This window comes from Podarcis pityusensis, assembly GCF_964106645.2.
Source record: "Podarcis pityusensis genome assembly, chromosome: 7".
In the NCBI taxonomy this organism is placed as follows: Eukaryota; Metazoa; Chordata; class Lepidosauria; order Squamata; family Lacertidae; genus Podarcis; species Podarcis pityusensis.
The window spans coordinates 81,196,133-81,218,281 of NC_138031.1; the positions used below are offsets into that span (position 1 = coordinate 81,196,133).

The following is a 22,149-nucleotide window of genomic DNA, read 5'->3' on the forward strand; positions in this document are numbered from 1 at the left end:
AAAGCCCTAAATGGCCTCGGTCCAGTATATCTGAAGGAGCGTCTCCACCCCCTTCGTTCTACCCGGACACTGAGGTCCAACGCCGAGGGCCTTCTGGCGGTTCCTTCACTGTGAGAAGCCAAATTACAGAGAACCAGGCAGAGGGCCTTCTCGGTAGTGGCGCCCGCCCTGTGGAACGCCCTCCCATCAGATGTCAAAGAGAACAACAACTACCAAACTTTTAGAAGACATCTGAAGGCAGCCCTGTTTAGGGAAGCTTTTAATGTTTGATATATTAGTGTATTTTAATATCTGGTTGGAAGCCGCCCAGAGTGGCTGGGGAAGCCCAGCCAGATGGGCGGGGTATAAATAATAAATTATTATTATTATTGGAAAGTTTTGATCAAGAGTCTCCTGCAGCGTCATAATTCATTAACATTAATACCTTACATTTCCCCCATCAGTGTATATGTGTTTCCCAAGGGCTCATCCATCCAAGCACCGATCAGACATGCTTAGCTTCAGAAAGGTACCAGTACAATGCAACGTATTTGTTTAAAATCATAGGTTTTAAAACAAATAAAAAACTGACAATATCCAACAATATCCAACAGGGATGTCGTATTTGAAGAATTGGACTTTTCCAAATCTGTTATGAAGTGACCTGATCTATACCTCCAGCTAGAACCTAGTTAACCCTTGGTTTTTCCACTTCCCAAATATTACAATTCAGTTGAAATCTTTGGCAGGCTTTGAATAACTCTACCAATGTTACCAAGACTTTGGATATTTTGGGTGACTATAATTTGGATGAACTACAATATGCAGTTGATTATGATATTTAAATGACCCATGGAGGGAAGGAGGGAAGTCATAAGATTCGGAAGAATCTTGTTTTATTTTGAAATTTAATTGTGTTAAATGTGTGATTTATTTTGTAAAGCCAATCATTTTTTTAAAGCAACATGAATCATTCCCAAAATATAATTATGAATGAGCTTCTTACATATGTGCCTTAATAGTGTGTGAGCTTGCTTTTGCTGGGTAATCTGATTTATATTAGGTCTAATTTGAGACAAGCAAACTCTCATCTCCTCATCAACACAAAGAAGCCTTTCTCTTTTCAGATTTGTCAGAGTTGAAAATCCCTGTTCATGACAATGTCATGGGGAACTGCAGAAGCCTAGCAATCTTCTGGTTGTACATATGTCCATACTACACTGAAATAGTTAAATGTTTCTTTGATTGTCTTTGAATTCTTCCTGCCACACTTGCCATCCTCTCCGGACACAGTAGTGTGGTGCATCGCACCCTTTGAGAACCACTGCAATAGTAATAATTTAGAATAATAATAATAATTTATTATTTATACCCCGCCCATCAGGCGGCTTCCAACAGAAGATTAAAAAGTACAATAAAACATCAAACATAAAAAAACTTCCCTAAACAGGGCTGCCTTCAGATGTCTTCTAAAAGTCGGATAGTTGTTTATTTCTTTGACATCTGATGGGAGGGCGTTCCACAAGGCAGGCACCACTACCGAGAAGGCCCTCTGCCAGGTTCCCTGTAACCTCACGTCTCGCAGTGAGGGAACCGCCAGAAGGCCCTCGGCGCTGGACTTCAGTGTCTGGGCTGAATGATGGGGGTGGAGATGCTCCTTCAGGTATACTAGTCCGAGGCCCAGGTGGTTAGGAAACTGCCGCTGCCAGATCTCTCACTGGCACTATCTGGTTTAAGAGCCCCCAATTATCAGGATGTTGGGTGTGTGATATGCCTGGGTGAGGGGTGATGAATCTGCTGAATCCAAAGTTATTCACTTTCCCAGTTAAATAGCCTAGAGGTGGGGTAGGGAAAATGCTCTCCTTCCTCTCTGGAATCCTCTCAAAAGGAAATCCTCAGATAATTTCTCAGAATCTATTTTTTCTGAGAAATTTCCAATCAGCCCAATAATTCCTCTATATATACCAGGCTTCCCAAACTATGTGTTACTTAAAGCATACAATTCCAGTACAGTGGTACCTCAGGTTAAGTACAGAAGGTGTTTTTAGAAGGAATAGATCAATTCATGGTGGATGAGCTATCAGTAGGTAATAGTCATGCTAGCTAAAAATGACATTTTAGGGTACAGAGGTAGTATACAGTGGTACCTTGGGTTAAGTACTAAATTCGTTCCGGAGGTCCATTCTTAACCTGAAACTGTTCTTAACCTGAAGCACCACTTTAGCTAATGGAGCCTTCTGCTGCCGCAGTGCCGCCAGAGCACGATTTCTGTTCTCATCCTGAAGCAAAGTTCTTAACCTGAGGTACTATTTCTGGGTTAGCGGAGTATGTAACCTGAAGTGTATGTAACCTGAAGTGAATGTAACCCGAGGTACCACTGTATGCCAAACTGCAGGTTTCCTGTGGTTGTTTTCTTTTTCTTTTTTGGTAATTTGTTAATTATGTGTATATTCTACATTTTCTCCGAAGGAGTTCAGGACAGCATTTTATCGCACTTCTCTCCCATCACCCATCCTCAACCCAGCGAAATAGATTAATCAATCTATTTATTTCAAACTTTTAAACTGGCCCTTAAGCTCCCAGAGCGGAGAATACATAAAACAAAACAATGCACTGAAAAGGATATTTCACTGGCAATACAATTCTTCATAAAAATCATGAAATGGCAAAACCACCAGGGACCAGCAGCAATTCCATGCGCTTGGCTTCCTCTTCAGATACTGAGGTTTTCCCTCCTTTTCCTGGGATCTTAGCTGGGATTTACCCCACCTCTTCACATTATTTTAAATGATACACAGTCACTCCTAACACATTGAAAGTGGTTATAGAAAAAAAAAACATTTAAGAGCATGTCTGTTGTTTTAAATCTTAAAATATCAAACCCCTAAAGCTTTGTTAAGCTGGCTTTATATCCTCCCACCTTTTAGAAGATTCTGCCTCTTTTTTTCTCATTAGAGCCAGGGTGGTATAGTGGTTGGACCCTTGACTTTGTGACTCCTTGCTTCTTGATCCTCGGGCTTCTGACTTTGTGACTTCTTGATCCTTGGACCCTTTACTTCATGACTCCTTGCTTCCTGACCCTTGGACTCTTGGCTTCTTGACTCCCGGCTCTCTAACCCTTGGACTCTTGGCTTCCTGACTCCTGGCTCCTGAGAGCCAGTGTGGTGTAGTGGTTAAGAGCGATGGTCTCGTAATCTGGGGGACCGGGTTCGCTTCCCCGCTCCTCCACATGCAGCTGCTGGGTGACCTTGGGCTAGTCATACTTCTTTGAAGTCTCTCAGCCTCATTCACCTCACAGAGTGCTTGTTGTGGGGGAGGAAGGGAAAAGGAGATTGTTAGCCACTTTGAGACTCCTTAAGGGGAGTGAAAGGCGGGATATCAAGTCCAAACTCCTCCTCCTCCTCCTCCTCTTCTTCTAGATTGCAGCAGCACCCCTGAAATTTAGCTCATTTATGATTTGCATGCTCCCTAAGGACTTCTGGTGTTGCAGCTGCAGGTGGACTGCGGTTTGGGGTATCTCCAGACTTTCTCCTTTTGTGTTCCTGAACAACAAGTATATGTAAGACTCCCAGATGCGGCAGTATCTCTTGCCTCACAACATTGCCTCACAGTTTGTTGGACTTGAGCACTTGAGTGAAATGAATGGTCCACAGACAATGTTTCACCACCATCTATATAGGACTTGGAAATTAATCTCCCAGATGGCAGTACTTTTGAGGTCTCTTCTGGAATTCTTTTGGGCAACCTTGACCCACCGCCATTTTGGTCAGTTCCAGGGACAACCGCTCTTTCTCTGAGTCAATATTTTGGGTCACAGGCTGCATATTATTTTCCAGAATTTCTCCTTTTTTGAAGAAATGATCATTAATCATGGGGATCAGTTGGATGCTGTTGGGACGGCTCTAACTTGGAAATTAAACAAGCTATTTATTTACTCCTTTGTTATCAAGGAGTTCTCTGGAATTCCTTCAGCTTGCTTCAACAGTTCTGTTTTGGTGCTGCCCCCTAGTGGGGAGATTCTTATCATGCCTATGCAAAAAGATCTGGAACATACAGGGATGGATAAATTGGGCAGCTTGGATTTCTCATTTTTTAGTTTTTCCCGTCTTTGTTTGTTTTGTCCCACTTCCACATCAGTTTTCGATTGAAAAATTAAATATACACTTCAATGCACATTTCTCCTAATATGTACATTTTGGTTTATACAACTTTGCATAAGTGAAGCAATTTTCACGAGTATACAGTTAATGCGTTTCTGCACATGGTTTTCGCAACATTCAGAAAAGTAGGAATTTCAAAGGACAGCTGTGTTTCAGCTTCTATTTTTGGTTCAGGAAGTGCAAATTTAGTAAAGGTGGTGAACATGGTAGAGGAATAACTAACCTCCTGATCAATGAACAGTCTAAGCGTCTGGGTTTATCGTAAAATATAAAGTTACAATCCTAATATTTGATTCGTGGTCCTGGAAGGGATTAGAATTAATGAAAGGTGTCCTTCTGCTTTGCTCTGCTTGCTAGGGCTCTTCTGCCTGTTTCTCCTGGTGATATCCAGTGTGCCCTGAAAGGGGTTGTTGGGGGTGGGGGCAGAAATAGAGTAGGACTGTCCAAGTTTCCACTGAAACCTAAAATGGTCCATTTGAGGCCCCTCAGCTGTGGAAAAAAAACTGGTTATGCCTTTCTCCTTGACTGGGCCAATTAGGAGTAGGATTGCTCTGCTTGGAATTGACTAACAATGTACCTGTTTCTATACATGCCTACTCAATTAAGCCCCAGGAAGCTGAGTGGGACTCCCCCCCCCCCCAGCCACCCAGGTAAGTGGATAAGAAAGGACCTTGTCTGTAGCTTTACAATCTTAAAAAGAAAACTTACAGACGTACTAATGTTGGTTAGCTGTATTTTAGTTTGGTTCTTTGGATGCTGCAATTTAGATTTTTGTGAGCTACCTTGATTTTTTTTAATAGGAGGAGGAAAAGAAAGAAAGAAAGAAAGAAAGAAAGAAAGAAAGGGATTTTAGTAGTAGTGAACTGGCTACACAATACAGCTACGCGGGTGGTGCTGTGGTCTGCGACAGGGCGAGCTCCTGTTGCTCTGTCCCAGCTCCTGCCAACCTAGCAGTTCGAAAGCACACCAGTGTAAGTAGATAAACAGGTACCATGGCTGCGGGAAGGTAAATGGTGTTTCCATGTGCTCTGGTTTCCGTCACAGTACTTCCGTTGCTCCAGAAGTGGTTTAGTTATGCCGGCCACAACCCGGAAAGCTGTCTGTGGACAAATGTCGGCTCCCTCAGCCTGAAAGCAAGATGAGCACCACAACCCCATAGTCGACTTTGACTGGACTTAACCGTCCTGGGTCCTTTACTTTTTCTTTTCCTCCCTTTTTTAACTTTTTAATACATGTATAAGAGGAGGCGAGAGAAAAGTCTACTAATGTTAATGGCTCTTTAAAGAGTGGTGTAACAAGAATAATTGGCCACTGCTTGGTAAAGCTGGGATACTGCTGTGATTTCAGAGCTGAGCTCCTGGACCAGTCAATGATTTTCCAGATGTATATCTAGTCGTTCCAAAGAGCATTGCCTGCCAGAGGCAATGGAATATATTTTTATTTATAAAAAAATATTTATATACTGCCATATCATTAAATATATTAAAGCAGTTTGCAATAACATCTCCATTTAATTAAAAACAAAAACAATTAAATTTTAAAAGCAGAGACCATCAACTAACTATTATGTAAAGATGTATTCTTAAGTGCCTGCTTAAGCCTGTCAAGGAATGTTTTTGATGGGGGTTTATAGGTTGAGACAAAAGGTGCTTGCTGCATCTCTGCTGGTGGAGTATTCTACAGGACTTCTTCCAAAAGAATGCTGCAGTCCTGTTCAGTTTCAAATAGGTAACCTATTTCTACATCACTGGCAAGGAAATGCAGTAAACTGCCATCTTTATTTGTTTACTAGAGAATGATGTTCTTCAAAAAAACCCTCCCTGCCTTCTCAATGGCTGCCATTTATTCACTATTCCAAGAGCAACATCTCACTCCCCATATCAGGATTGGGGTAAATCGCCTCTCCCTTTAACCACCTAGTAGTCCCCATCTATCTTGGTCCCTGCAAGGCTACCAGGGGGGGAAAATGTAAGCACACAAAGACCACTCATGGGATTTGCATCACACCTGGTTTGGTCCTTAGGAAGCAGTTTGGAGTACAATTTGTTGTTGTTGTTTGGTCGTTTAGTCGTGTCCGACTCTTCGTGACCCCATGGACCAGAGCACGCCAGGCACTCCTGTCTTCCACCGCCTCCCACAGTTTGGTCAAACTCATGTTGGTAGCTTCGAGAACACTGTCCAACCATCTCGTCCTCTGTCGTCCCCTTCTCCTTGTGCCCTCCATCTTCCCCAACATCAGGGTCTTTTCCAGGGAGTCTTCTCTTCTCATGAGGTGGCCAAAGTATTGGAGCCTCAGCTTCACAATCTGTCCTTCAAGTGAGCCCTCAGGGCTGATTTCCTTCAGAATGGATAGGTTTGATCTTCTTGCAGTCCATGGGACTCTTAAGAGTCTCCTCCAGCGCCATAATTCAAAAGCATCAATTCTTCGGCGATCAGCCTTCTTTATGGTCCAGCTCTCACTTCCATACGTCACTACTGGGAAAACCATGGCTTTAACTATACGGACCTTTGTTGGCAAGGTGATGTCTCTGCTTTTTAAGATGCTGTCTAGGTTTGTCATTGCTTTTCTCCCAAGAAGCAGGTGTCTTTTAATTTCGTGACTGCTGTCACCATCTGCAGTGATCATGGAGCCCAAGAAAGTAAAATCTCTCACTGCCTCCATTTCTTCCCCTTCTATTTGCCAGGAGGTGATGGGCCCAGTGGCCATGATCTTAGTTTATTTGATGTTGAGCTTTAGACCATATTTTGCGCTCTCCTCTTTCACCCTCATTGGAGCGCAATAAAGCAAACTACATAACTGATGGTTTGGTGTCCTTTAACTGGAGCACAATTAAAGGACACCAAACCATCAGTTAGGTAGTTTGCTTTATTTCCGCCGTTGAATTAACCCATTTATTGTGATCACAGACCGATAGAATGTGATAATATATGTAAAAGAATACAGATAAATTCCCAGAAGCACCAAAAGGCAGCCTTTCCTTTGCCATTGGCTTCCCAGTTTGTGTTCAAGTTAAAAGGAATTTAGCTCCCTTACCAGTAGCATAAATAGAGTCATCAATTAAACAGGAAGATCCTCTAGATTGAGTTATTCATAAAGAGTGGCACAGCCAGCCAAAGTATCTTGGGTCCCCTCTGCATCAGGGATGTGGTGATGGGGTCCGGAGGCTCTCGTAGCCATAGCTTGGATCTACACAATAAGTGCTTTTAAATGTTGATGGCCAGGAAAGGATCCCTTTTGGCAGAATCCCTGTGGCAAACGTTACATTGATTTTTTCCCCAGGTTGTAAGGGTGGAGCATAGTAACATGTGCTCCAGCCTTAATTGTCTGAAAAATCAATGCTTGATAGAACAGATAGTGTGCGCTCTCGCTCTCTCTCTCACTCTCCATTTTATTCTCTCTGTCTTTTCTCAATCACAGTTGGGTGTTTGTAAATAAAGCACAGAAAACCCATTAAGCATAATAGATTGGTAAAAAAAAAAATCACATTGCAAATTAACCCGTGAGATCTTGGTGGTTGGAAGGTGCGTGGAAACCTGGCTATAAAGATGAATTATAGCTGTTGGGGAAGATGAGTGCTCAGCCCAATGTCCCTTTCTACCCTTTCTCTGCCCTGGCTTCCCTTCTCTTGGACCCTGCTTCCTGTCTTTTTTTCTTTTTTTAATCTTTTGGGATCCTTTCCTGTGCCGAGGTGCTATTATATTTCCAGAAACTGCTGGTTGTTGTTCACCTTTGAATGCACACGGTCAGTCTAACCCATTTGCTTTCAAGACAAGCACGGCCGTGCCTGTGTTTGCTCCTTTCCGGAGTGCAAGATTTCTTGACTGCTGGCATGCAAATAGGTGTGAGATGACCAGGAGGATTGGGATATTGACTACTGATGTCACAATGGTACTGATGCATTACAGTGGTATCTCGGGTTAAGTACTTAATTCGTTCCAGAGGTCCGTACTTAACCTGAAACTGTTCTTAACCTGAAGCACCACTTTAGCTAATGGGGGCCTCCTGCTGCTGCCGCGCCGCCGGAGCATGATTTCTGTTCTCATCCTGAAGCAAAGTTCTTAACCTGAAGCGCTATTTCTGGGTTAGCGGAGTCTGTAACCTGAAGCGTATGTAACCCGAGGTACCACTGTATTTGGAAAGAGTATAGGAAGATTTGCAGAGATCTGGGACATTTTTCGAGAAGTATGCATTTTTTATAAATGGTTTAACAGGCATCAACATGGGATGGCCTTTGGTAAAGCGTGTCCTCCCTCAAAGAGGGCATGTGTTGCGGTGAGACCTGGAGACTGACCTCCTGGTTGTGGGTGGGTAGACTGGACAGCCACAACACCCAATTGGTAGGTCCCTCGTTGCTGGCTTTAATCTGGCCAATGGGGTGCAGTCTAAACAGATCGAGGGAGCTATATATACCCAGGCACATGAGCCAGAGCATCCTCTTTTGGCTTGTGCCTTTGGAACACCCGCCCACCTCTCCCTAAATTTAGGGCATTTTGCGATTGATCTTGCTATGCCGTCATGTGTCATCTGTCATTGGGACAGGGGCATGGCAGGAATTTTCCCCACTTAGCAGATTGGCTGTTGCCATTTGGGTTTCGCCTGCTGTGTAGCAAATCGTCACAACTTGTAAGGTTGCAGATAGGCACTGGTTTAGGTGATAGGGATGGGAGAACGGTCTTGCCATCCCTATGTGAAGGGTATTCCGTTAAAGGAATCCAGGGACTCAACTTGGTTTGGTCAACCCCTGAGAGGGGGTTGTGCCCATGCCTGAGTCCAGGGGAGCATCTGGGGAGTGGACATAGTCTGTTCCCAGGCTTTCCATCTACATCAGGTGTTCACCTTTGGCTGACCTATGACAGAGTTCTGGGTCAGCGCTGCCTGCAAGGGTGCAGGGAGCTAGTCGAACCAGAGCCTATGCAACCACTCTCTTTCTGTAATCAATAAAGTTGTGGCCTAAATTCTGCCAAAACCAAAATTAAAATTTGAGTCAAGTGTGAGTTTATTTAGAGGGGAGGTCTCTGGGTCTGAACACGCAACACATACTGTAAGCAGCTGACCATTACAGGTTACCATCAGCTTCCTTTGGTACTGCCCAGAATAAAAGCTACTGCCTGACATTTAGGTATCAGTCCTATAGCAACCTTCAGTCCCAGAAGGCTCCCCCCCGGCCATGGAAAAGACTGATGTAAGTGAGCAGGTTGTTAAGAGATTGGGATCTTCCGTTTCTCTACAAGATGTATTAACCTCTGCTGTAACTTCCTGTTCTGGTACAATTCTTCTTTTGATCTATTAGCAGAATATCCATCAAGCCGATATATCGTACGGAAAAGGTGGGGACACATTAATCCTGGCCCTTGTCATTAGGCATTTAAGTGCAACGTTATCCATCCCGCGTGTGTTTTGTCAGACAGCCTTGATTCAGGATACACAGGTTCATTCTCTACTTATCACTCAGGGTAACTATCATTATCATTCAGCCCACCGCTTCTTGTTCTTGAACTGCAAACCTGACCTAAACACTCAGTATAATCTCCCTGTGTAAAGATAGCAGGAATTTCCTGTGCTCGGACAACGGGAGCCTGACGCTTGGGGTCAACTTGCACTCTTAACCAGTTCTCAAGATTGGGGAGGAGAGAGAGAAAGTTTTCAGATTCAAACAGGGTGTCGAAGAAAGCGATGACAGAGACTTCTGAACTCCAAAGCCTACCCTAATGGAAAAGTGAGCGGGCCATTAAGAGTAACATTGCCACCGGTCTGAAAGTCACGATATCCTTCAGCGCCGCTGCTATTAGTAAACTGCCTGAAATGCATTTTTCCACAACAGGAAACTTTTATTTTGGAAACGAAAAATCGCAAAACAATAGAAATCCCATTATCTGGCTTATTGAAAACTACCAGCCAGCTACTTTTGCTGTGGCCTCGCTGGGTCATCACAAGGGTGTTTTTGCTCATGACAGATCCCCCCTCCCTTTTGCTTTATTTATTTATTTATGTTTCTGCGCCATTTCCCCACATGAAGCTGTCTTATACTGGATCAGACCATGGAGCTACAGCCCTTTCCCTCCAAGGATCTCAGAGTAGCTCATCTGTGGTTTCCAGCCCTGCTTAGCACCGGCAGTTGTGCATGATTATGTGCCTTCAAATCCTTCTCTTGGTAAGACACAAGCCAGAGCTTCAATGGTTAGAATGCGCAGCTGATTTTAAGATGACTCTCGGTTCCATATCGGCAACATCCATATACGGTAAATGTGGATATGTGACACGAGGCAAAACACTTCCTGTGTATCAAGACCTGGGACAGTTACGAATATTATTTACCACGGTGACATGGCAGAGGTAGCCCAGGGAGGCAGAATCGGTTTTGTGTGGGAATGTTCAGGGTGGCAGGAGAGGATATATTGTGACAGGGAACCAGGCACAGGGCCTTCTTGGTAGTGGCACCTGCCCTGTGGAACGCCCTCCCATCAGATGTCAAAGCGATAAACAACTACCTGACATTCAGAAGACATCTGAAGGCAGCCCTGTTCAGGGAAGTTTTTAATGTGTGATATTTTAGTGTATTTTTGGTTTCTATGGAAGCCGCCCAGAGTGGCTGGGGAAACCCAGCCAGATGGGCGGGGTACAAATAATAAATTATTATTATTATTATTATTATTATTATTATTATTATTATTATTTTGTTACCTGGACAGGTAAGGTCACACCCACCTCTAGTCATATGCAAAGGAAGGATGCTCCAGCCCAGGAGGAACAGGAAGTTTCGACTGGCTGGACCAAACATCTCCTTGCATGTCCACTCTAGGAAAACAAGGAATGTTGTATTTGACTGCCTCTCATGGATCACATCCTACAGTTTGCATGTGATTGTATGTGATTTGGGAAGTGGCTGCCATCTTATTTCCTTTCAGGAAGAGAGTCACCCTACTAGGGCAGCCATTTTCATTGTAAAAAAAAAAAAAGAGGACATGCATCATAAAAAAGAGAACAAAAGATCACAGAGTTTTGCACATGCTACTTTGCACATGCAAACTTATACGCTATTATAGAAATGCAACACACCTGGTTAAGAGTGTGTGCTCAGGCACTGTTGAGTGGGAATTTCATGACCCTTCTGCTTTCCCTTCTTATGGTTATCTTTAAACTGGACTTAAACCAGACAGCCCTTCAGATGCAAGACTGACCCTATGTAAAGTAGGACATGTGGTCACCAAATAAGTAATAGCTAACAGAATGCTCCTTGAGCCAAGATTCAACATCTGAAAGTTCCCTGATTGGATAACCTGACATTTTTAGGCTCAGCTAGCTATGGAGAGCATTGCTCAATTTAACATGAGACGAGGAATGAAGGTGAGGTTGAAGATAAATGTTAGATGCATATATGCTTGTCACTGCTGAAAATGGAACAATCGACGATGGAAGTAGCTCTGATCCAGCAAGACAACCCTTACATTCTTGAGGTCTTAGATTCTTGATACAGAAATTGTGTGTGTGTGTGTGTGTGTGTGAATACAGGCATACCACAACACCATTCATGATTCTTATAATGGGTGGCATAGATTTCCTCCCATTAAACTTATAAACATCCCCACAGAGTGTTGGTTGGACTAAGTAAATTTTGTTGGTATAATTCCCTTTAGTCCCATATCAGTAATCTGCACTTGGCAGTTTATGGAACTTTGATGGCTGTACCAAATTTTGTGTTCAATAAAAGATAACACGAGAGATCATTAGAGCAGCTATGTCAGATTAAATGTATTTTCTTGTACAGGAGTGAAGTCCCTTCAGTAACCTTTGCAATTTACTGTAGTCTCACAGAGAACAATATTTTCCCAGCAGACCTCAACACAAAGGGCCATTACAAAATGTGATTCATATTTCATACGTTCAGAAACGTTCCACACAAATTACAAATGGAGGCTTTATTGCAGTATTTATGTTCTGTTACCAACAAGGTATGTATAAGTAATATTATGCATCCCAGGGTGCCTGGCCTACACTGCTTGCATTTATTAGTTACTTATACTTTGCGGTTAAATACCAGGAAACTTATGTTACTTTATCTGGAAGCACACAAAAATGAATCAGCAAAACCCCACCATGATGGTTCTGAGATTTCCTGAACGGATAGGAAAGAAGTAGTCTGCCTAGTTATTTCAGTGATGGGGCCTCTCAAAACATCTCCCTCTTCTAAGCCTCATTGTGGTCCACATAGGAAGGAATGTTTATTCTTACTCCAGAGTAAGAGTAGGACTTGGTCACTTTCCATGAGCCCATGGTTAGGCTTATCTGCTAATATGGAATGCTGTGGTTACGATGGAGACTATAGGATTGCCAATCCTGAATCCAAATATTCAAGAATCTGACTGGGACTTGGGGACCTTTCTGATCCTGGGGCACAGCATGTTTGGGAGGGAGTGCCAACAGTGCACCCTTATTGTGTGGATGAGGCCATATTGGGTGCATCTGGAGAGGAGCCCAGCACAAAGCCCATCTATTCATGGTGTATGGCATAAAAATAATAATAAAACAGCCAAGAGATGGTGGTGGGGTACTTGTGGAGGAAACGGCCTTGCTTCTTGTGTTTCTTTCAGCTGGCCCAAAAGCAACAATGGAGGGCCAGACCATTTATTTTCTGGCTAGTTAGAAACTCAGGCACAATACCAACTTAATCAGACTGTGTTCTATGGCAATAATATTCAAATTTTCAGCTTTCTATGGGGAACACTTTTTCATGTTTACTTTGTCAGTTTGCATTTCTGAGTACAGAAAGTATTGATCTGATGCATAGAGATCTTTCCTATTCTACTTAATTCAAGAGGGTTCCGGAAGCTTCTCTGTGTGAAAGAAACTTCAGGATGTTTGGATTATTCCTTCAGAGAAGCTGAGTACAGCTGGTTTAAACTGGTTCTGTTATCTCTTATTCAAGGTCATGCTGACTATAACAAGAGGTCAGAAGGAGCCTGGGTCTCCCACTTTTTCTTTCTATCTCTTTTCCTTCTGGTGTGGTGTTCTGTATATAGTGCTAAAGTTTAGTCTTATTTGTTGCTTTTTTCCGAAAAAAATGTTTAGGGGTACTCTCATTTTCCTACACATATTGAAGTACTGCCCCTCAATGAGGCCAAACTTAAATTCACAAAATGTTTAGGGGTATGTGCCCCCCTGTGCCCCCCCAGAAAAAAGCACTGGCCTTATTATATGTTATTGTAAGTTTAAGTTAAGTCTGCTGCAACTGGATTTCTTATGGTCAGTGCCAATCCTGAATGTGCTGGATTTGTGACCATTATGCTCATTTGTCTTCAGTAGCAGAAAAGCTCTGCTGAATGAAATACAATTGCCTCTGGTCTATTTTTTGGGAATCCTGCAATGTGTTAAAGTTGTTACTCTGCATTGGAATCGGTACTCTGGATCAATACTGAGTAGAATTTCAATGACATACTTGCCTGTGGAGGAACCTCGAAGCTGCTGTCACCACCGAATTCTTGCACACTGCAGAGGATTCTGGGACATGTTCTTGTTGGTTATTTGCAGATTAGTTGGGCTGCAGAAGGCGTTCTGGGGAGACCACACATTCAAGAAACGCAAAAGTAACTTTTGCTTGGTTTAATAACAAATAACAAAAACAAAAACTCCTTTTACACTAAATTACATTATATCAATAAGTGTGACCCATCCACCAGGGTACTGAGCGAGCTACTTGCTGCTCTTTATATACTATACCCAACAGCTTAATCAACATAACTTAACAGCACCTGCTATACTGCTTCACAGCTGTAAAACTAGGTCATGTTATTTGCCCTTAAAGACATACAGTGGTGCCCCGCAAGACGAATGCCTCGCAAGACAAAAAACTCGCAAGACGAAAGGGTTTTGCGGTTTTTGAGGTGCTTCGTAAGACGAATTTCCCTATGGGCTTGCTTCGCAAGACGTTTCGTCTTGCAAGTTTGTTTCCTTTTGAAGCGGGAACTGGGCTGGCAGGGAGCGAGCGAGGGAGCGACCTACCTTTTCCAGAGGGATCCTCTTCTGGAAAGGGCACAGAGGAGGCAGGTGGGCTGGGATCCAGCGGATCTGGCTGGGTCTCTGCACCGCCGCCGCCGCCTCTGCCTCTCTCTCTCTCTCCCCCTCCCCACGTGGCTGCTCCATTTTGCCCTAACTGCGCGAAGGCAGGAGGAGGCGGGACAAAGGAGGAGGAGGAGGAGGCATCCACTGTGCTTGGGCCGCCGCGAAGGTGCCTTTGCGGGGGTGGGAAGAAGCCGGGAGCAGCTGCCGAGACTGTGGGGAGCCCGGCGGCGTGGCGCAAGGTAACGGGGGGAGCAAGGGAGAGTCTGCGCCGGGCGCTTCGTGCGTCCGCCCTCGGTTCCTGGGCTCGAACTTCCTTTGGCACCTCGTGGAGAGAGAGGGAGAGGAGCGGGCTGGGGCTTTGATGTGGGACGCGGTTTGGCGGAGCGAAGACACGGCAAGGCTTGGCAACAGAAGAAGGGGGGCTGTTTTCGTGGGGAGGTGGAAGGGGGTGTCTTTGCCTCTTCCCGGCAACAGATCCTCCAGGCTGGGGAAACTCCTCCTGCTGGGGAGCGACCCGCTTTGTGCTTTGCCTGCTATCCCATTATAATACAGTACCAGGGTGCATCCGTGCTTCGCAAGACGAAAAAATCCGCAAGACGAAGAAACTTGCAGAACGGATTAATTTCGTCTTGCGAGGCACCACTGTACGCATCTTGTGGAACAATAATGAAACCTAAAATTTAAAGAAACCATTCAACAGCTGTATATTACACACTCTAGCATGCCCTCTAACATTCCTCAGATGAAAATGGGGACATTTCTCACACACTCCCCTCTGGCCAATTGACGCTCCTTGACCCCCCCATTCCCCAGCCCTCTGCAGAGCATGCCCTATCAGGAGTAGGGTTCGTGGCCCCCACCACCACACCAACAGCACACATCCCCTCCACCATCCTGAGAAAACCTCTGAATCCTGATTTTATTTTACACACGCACACAAAATGCACACCAATTGTGCTCCACTCTGCTCCCCGTTTCTTTCTGCCCAGGGCAACCGTGCCCCATGCCTGCCTCTCAGAGCTGACATGTCTCACAGGGCTGGGTCTCCAGGGCTGGGTGCTGTCCAGCAACTGCTACAAGCTTCCCAAGAGGGGAGGCTGGCAGTGGAGCCCATGGAAAGGCCATGGAAAGGCAATAAGATGTTCCCTCGGGGAAAGCACTGGCTCATCCTCCTTCTTAAGCTAATCCAGAATGTGGCAGCTAGACTGGTGACTGGGAGCGGCCACCGAGACCACATAACACTGGTCTTGAAAGACCTACATTGGCTCCCAGTACGTTTCCGAGCACAATTCAAAGTGTTGGTGCTGACCTTTAAAGCCCTAAATGACCTCTGCCCAGTATACCTGAAGGAGCGTCTCCACCCCCATCGTTCTGCCCAGACACTGAGGTCCAGCGCCGAGGGCCTTCTGGCGGTTCCCTCACTGTGAGAAGCCAAGTTACAGGGAACCAGGCAGAGGGCCCTCTCAGTAGTGGCGCCTGCCCTGTGGAACACCCTCCCACCAGATGTCAAAGAGAAAAACAACTACCTGACATTCAGAAGACATCTGAAGGCAACCCTGTTTAGGGAAGCTTTTAATATTTAATAGATTATTGTATTTTAATATTCTGTTGGAAGCTGCCCAGAGTGGCTGGGGAGACCCGGCCAGATGGGTGGGGTATAAGTAATAAATTATTATTATTATTATTAGTGGCAGCAGCACCGGTGGGGAAAATGGAGACTTTCTGGGATCAAATCAGAAGCCAGGACGGCTTCCATAATTCCAGGACTGTCCCTGGAAAATCGGGACAGTTGGAGGGTATGCGCTAGTCATGTGCATGGCTTCATGAGCCTCACGATGAATTGCAAGTATACCCAAGAAAACTTCCAAGGACTGCTGCAGTGCCTCAGAAAGGCATTGTCTGAAAGCTGGTGGGCTGTGATAATAATTGGCAAAGCCCCCCTCCCAACAATGAGCTGTGTTTTTTTTAAAAAAAAGATATTCATTTAGGTTTCAGTATTCCAAACCGTCTTGGGTAAATTGTGGGTTGTGAACGATGGACAGGGCAAGAATGGAAGTTAAGCAGAGCTGACTCAGTGACAACTGTGATCATATGCTTTCCCTGCAAAGCAATTATAAATTCAGCCAAGCAGACATCTGATGCTGCAATATTAATTTCAGCTCACATTCACCAGTGAGTCCTGTCACAGTATTTTTCCTTTATGCAGGTAAATCACCTGTCAAGAACCACAGTGATGCCATCTTTCTCAGGATGAACTCATTAGTGGTACTGAAGAAAGGGAACAACAGACTGTGGCTTTGTGTGTATCTCGACTCGAACACACTTCAGAAACAAAAGTGAAGAATGAACATGCTCAGCAGGGGTCAGGGTCATGCTCACCAGCACCTTAGTGCATCCATCAGAATTTCTGTGTGGCTTCTATGTGCCTAAACCCCATACACACCTAGTCTCTTGTGATTTGTACTTCTGTTTCCGTAGTTCTGATGAACATGCAGGGATTGGAGTCAGAGTCAAGATCCTGACCCTCTACCAATATAAGCTGCTTTGTCATCTGAATAGGGTAGGCCTGCCATGTTGTTGTTTAGTCATTTAGTAATGTCTGACTCTTCGTGACCCCATGGACCAGAGCACGCCAGGCACTCCTGTCTTCCACTGCCTCCCGCAGTTTGGTCAAACTCATGCTGGTAGCTTCGAGAACACTATCTAACCATCTCGTCCTTGTCCCCCTTCTCCTTGTGCCCTCCATCTTTCCCAACATCAGGGTCTTTTCCAAGTGATACATTATACCACAGTCTAGCATGGCCTGTGTTTTCTGAATTTATCCCTTGAATGTATTACCTTCCCGCCGGAGCGGTACCTATTTATCTACTTGCACTTTGGCGTGCTTTCGAACTGCTAGGTTGGCAGGAGCAGGGACCGAGCAATGGGAGCTCACCCTGTCGCGGGGATTCGAACCGCCGACCTTCTGATCAGCAAGTCCTAGGCTCTGTGGTTTAGACCACAGTGCCACCTGCGTGTCATGGACATTAGAAGGCGGCTAAAACAAAAATCTGTAAAAATGCAATAGGGCAATCCAAATTCCTCATTAAATTTAACCGAAAAACAATAATCCCAGTCAAAAATAACAACAATAGCAGGGGAGAGCAGCACGCCACAGCTTGTCAGCTATGAGGCAAGATCTTTTTAAAGGCTGTTGATGAAAACCTGGGCTTGTTGCTGAATCTCTCCCAGGAAGAAGGTTTCTCCTGATGCTTCTCTGGCTGGAGCGGCTTCCATGAAGCTGCAAAAGGGGAAGCAAAGACCACAGAGGAGGAGGCAATGGAAGAGGCCATGGACAAAGGTACGAGGGGGCAGGGCGAGTGGGGGCAGGGTGAGGAAGGGGTTGGTGGCAGGGAGGGGGAAAGCAGGCGGGCGACAGGATCGGTGGGATGGTGGTGGGGTGCCCCAATTTGCCCTCCTTAAATGTTGGGGGGTGGGTATGGCCGCTGCTTCCATTGCCAGGAGTTTCCTCCTTCCCTCCATGTCCTACCATGCAGCTTTTGTGTATTCTTCTCTGATGCTACATTTCTTATGCACATATACCAGGGGTAGGTAACCAAAGGCCTGGGGCTGGATGCGGCCCAATCGCGACCCATTTTGGGTGCCTGGTGGGGGCGGAGGCAGAAACCTAGTGGTGACAGTAGGAGGGAGAAAGTGACAAGAGCAGCCAGCGGCAAAATGGAGGAAAGGAAATATGATAGAAACGTGTGTAAGTATAACCATGGTGATTGGGGCTGAGGCTGGAGAGTACCTTGTCCAAGTCTCTGTCAAAAATGGTAGCACATCAGATCTTAAAGAGGTCTCTTCCAGACCAGGGTTTACTGTGGCTGTATTGCAAGGACGCAATAAAAGTGCATTAAAGGTAAAGGTAAAGGTACCCCTGACTGTTAGGTCCAGTCGCGGACGACTCTGGGGTTGCGGCGCTCATCTCGCTCTATAGGCCGAGGGAGCCGGCGTTTGTCTGCAGACAGCTTCCGGGTCATGTGGCCAGCATGACTAAGCCGCTTCTGGCAAACCAGAGCAGCGCACAGAAACACCGTTTACCTTGCCGCCGGAGCGGTACCTATTTATCTACTTGCACTTTGATGTGCTTTCGAACTGCTAGGTTGGCAGGAGCAGGGACTGAGCAATGGGAGCTCACCCCATCGCAGGGATTCGAACCGCCAACCTTCTGATTGGCAAGTCCTAGGCTCTGTGGTTTAGACCACAGCGCCACCCGCGTCCCAAAAAGTGCATTAATGGTGGGTTTATTCTGCTTTATTAGTTGTTCTGCAATCTTTCCCCAAAGCTACCAGATTATAGCTGTCCGGAGGGGTTCTAGTTTAGGGAATTTTTAATGTTTGATGTTTTATCACTTTTTTATTATTACTAATAATATTCTGTTGAGAGGTGTCCAGAGTGGGGGTATAAATTATTATTATTATTATTATTATTATTATTATTATTATTATTTTATTTTAGGTCAATGAAAGTAGGACAACCTGAACCCTAGATATTTGTGATGAGACAAGTTACAGGATTTCAGCAGGAAGCTATAGGATAGGCACTGACTGGAAATGAAGTGATACAGCCAGCCTCAAACCTTTGCAGGTAAAGGAACATCTGTACACACCTGCATCGCTCAGCAAACCTACTTTTCATCTCCAACAGTCTGGCCAGTGAATGCAAAGGCACCAGGATAATTGACAAAAACCAGACACTATTTTTAAAAATGTTAATATAATTAATAATACAAATAAATATGCAAAATGAATGCATTTGCTTTTGGTTCCAACAAACACACAGCAGGCACCTTTAGGCTCTCTCGCTACAGAATTTCTCTGGCTATGGATCTTGGAAATCTACGTTAATGTAGCAATAGAGCCTTGTGGCCTGTAATGGATTTCTCATAAATCTGGACTGACCATGAATGTCAACGCCCGTAGGCATGGCATTATGTCCACTATCTACAGTATATCAAGGAAAGATATCACCCCATTTGGGATAATCACGGCAATCATCATCTCCAGCGTGTTAACCGCTCCCGTAATGAATAGCGCTGTTTTAAAAGCTTTGGAAATAAATGGAAGTCTTTTGTTTCCGAGTCCAGGTAAGTGGTGGTTAGCCAACGGTATGTGATACTTCATCACAAAGACATGTGGGAACAGAATGCATGCCAACACGTCTGTCGTGCATTATGAAGCCTGGCCTCCTGCCAGCCTGAAGCCATTTACTTTGTAGTCCTTGAGTCATTTGAATGGGAATACTCGAGAGTAACTCACTCAAGGGCTGAAGCTATGGATCGAACCATTCACGAAAACAACTGCTTAGTTAAATATTTATCTTTAACAGCAACTAAATGATCATGAAGGCAAAACAGTTTTGACTTGCAAAAATTGCTTTCCCTCCACCTCTCTAACCCAACAGACTTTCTTGTAGTGTATCCTTCTTGTAGTGTATACCTGAAGGAGCATCTCCACCCCCATCGCTCTGCCTGGACACTAAGGACCAGCTCTGAGGGCCTTCTGGCGGTTCCCTCACTGTGAGAAGCCAAGTTACAGAGAACCAGGCAGACGGCCTTCTCTGTAGTGGCACCCGCCCTATAGAACACCCTTCCATCAGATGTCAAAGAGATAAACAACTATCTGATGTTTAGAAGACATCTGAAGGCAGCCCTGTTTAGTTTTTAATGACTGATGTTTTATTGTATTTTAATCTTTGTTGGAAGCCGCCCAGAGTGGTTGGGGAAACCCAGCCAGATGGGTGGGGTATAAATAAATTATTATTATTATTAGTAGTAGTAGTAGTAGTAGTAGTAGTAGTACAGTGGTACCTCGGGTTACATACGCTTCAGGTTACAGACTCCGCTAACCCAGAAATAGTACCTTGGGTTAAGAACTTTGCTTCAGGATGAGAACAGAAATCGTGCTCTGGCGGCACGGTGGCAGCAGGAGACCCCATTAGCTAAAGTGGTGCTTCAGGTTAAGAACAGTTTCAGGTTGGGGGGCCACCAGGGGCGCATTGGAAGATGGCCGACAATACCATCTCTCCGGCTCACACGGGGTAATTAAGAGGCTGATATGGGAGTATGCAGCCTCCCTTGTTACCCCAGGGAATGGGGAAACACTGCCTCACCTGCTGTTGCCATAAATCACCCCTGAGTTCGAAAGAAGGGGGTGAAGGCACTAGGTGCTTAGCCCCCGTGGGGGCCGGCTCTCCTGGACGCTGTCTCTGATCGCGCGAACTGGCTGCAAGAGCTCGAAATAAACAATTAGAGAGAAGCAAATGCACATATTTCAAGTGAAGAACGGGAGTGAAAACTGCTAATTGACGTGACCTCTGTGAAGTAGAGCGACGGGTTGGATTTAACAGGAATATATCATGAAGAAGATACATCAAAGGGTCGGTATGTCGGAACAGGACTGGGTGGGAGGGGGGAAAACATTTTTTCTTTTCTTCTATGTGATTACCCAATAACCCCTCCCCAAGAAAGAACTGTCGCATAACTGACCTAAGCGGGATGATTAAAAACTGTGTGGAAATGAATTATTAACCAAAAGATTGGCTTATGGAGATCTGGAAAAGAACAAGGGCTCTTGGAATGATGCAGCAATAAAAAGAGAATCGCCATGTTGGCAGGTTTTGTCGAAAGATTGATGATTGAGGAGGAGGAAGGTATGGATTTGTTTTCATATTGGATTCCTGGCAGAACCTCCTCAGAACACTGAGAAAGGGAGTGACAGACCTGTGAAGATTAAGGATCAGACAGTAAGAGTGTTTTTCTTTATGGAAGCGATGAAAAGCGGCAGCCGTCTGAATATGACTCTTGGATGAATGGAAAAACCCACACAGGATTACAATTTGTTTCAACTCGCTTGCGGAGACTATCAGAGGTCACAAAGAGAAAGGAAAAATATATGAAAATAACAAGAAGAGATGTGGAAAACAACAAGAAAGGATTGGATAGAATTGTGAACATCATTTGGACAGATTTGTGGACATTAAAGCAGCAGCAACAAGATGATTGGATCCCTTTCGGAACTTGAAATATGGGTACCCCCAACAAAAATTTAAAATTTGGCTTTGTAATTTGGAACTAATGTGATTTGATTTGATTGGTCTGTTAATAAAAATTATTAAAAAAAAAAAAAGAAGAACAGTTTCAGGTTAAGTACGGACCTCCGGAACGAATTAAGTACTTAACCCAAGGTACCACTGTAGTAGTACAGTGGTGCCCCGCAAGACGAATGCCTCGCAAGACGAAAAACTCGCTAGACGAAAGGGTTTTCTGTTTTTTGAGTCGTTCCGCAAGACGAATTTCCCTATGGGCTTGCTTTGCAAGACGAAACGTCTTGCGAGTTCTTGCGAGTTTGTTTCCTTTTTCTTAAAGCCGCTAAGCCGTTAATAGCCGCTAAGCCGCTAAGCCGTTAATAGCCGCTAAGCCGCTAAGCCGCTAAGCCGCTAATAGCCGTGCTTCGCAAGACGAAAAAACCGCAAGACGAAGAGACTCGCGGAACGGATTAATTTCGTCTTGCGAGGCACCACTGTACAGTCATACCTCGGGTTACAGCCGCTTCAGGTTGCATTTTTTGGGGTTACGCAGCGGCGTAGCGTGAGTTGTCAGCACCCGGGGCAAGGCAAGTAATTTGCGCCCCCTAACCCGGGGCAAGGCAAGTAATTTGCGCCCCCCCAACCCCTAACCTGCCGATCTGAGTCGAGTTGCTGCTGGCGCTGCCGCCCAAACCACGCCGCTTGCCCGGAGGAGGAGGGGGGCAGAGAGGCGAGGAAAATGCAACATGGCCCAGCAGCTGCAGCAGCAGCAGCGGAGGCGGGGCTGTGAGGAGGGGCTGCCTGGCACGTCCTCCGCGGCCCTGACGCGCGGGGCTGAGAGCCGCTGCCTGCCGGACGCCTTCAGCCCGGGCGCGCGCACAGCTC

The 22,149-nt window shown here is 45.2% G+C and overlaps 1 long non-coding RNA gene across 1 annotated transcript; it reads left to right on the forward strand.

Annotated features, from left to right (window-relative positions):
• The first annotated feature begins 399 nt into the window (after window positions 1-399).
• On the forward strand, window positions 400-19,695 carry LOC308482170. The gene is made up of 4 exons (XR_013989112.1): window positions 400-508; window positions 16,675-16,756; window positions 17,428-17,536; window positions 18,697-19,695. It is a non-coding gene; the product is annotated as an uncharacterized lncRNA (long non-coding RNA).
• Window positions 19,696-22,149: the final 2,454 nt, after the last annotated feature.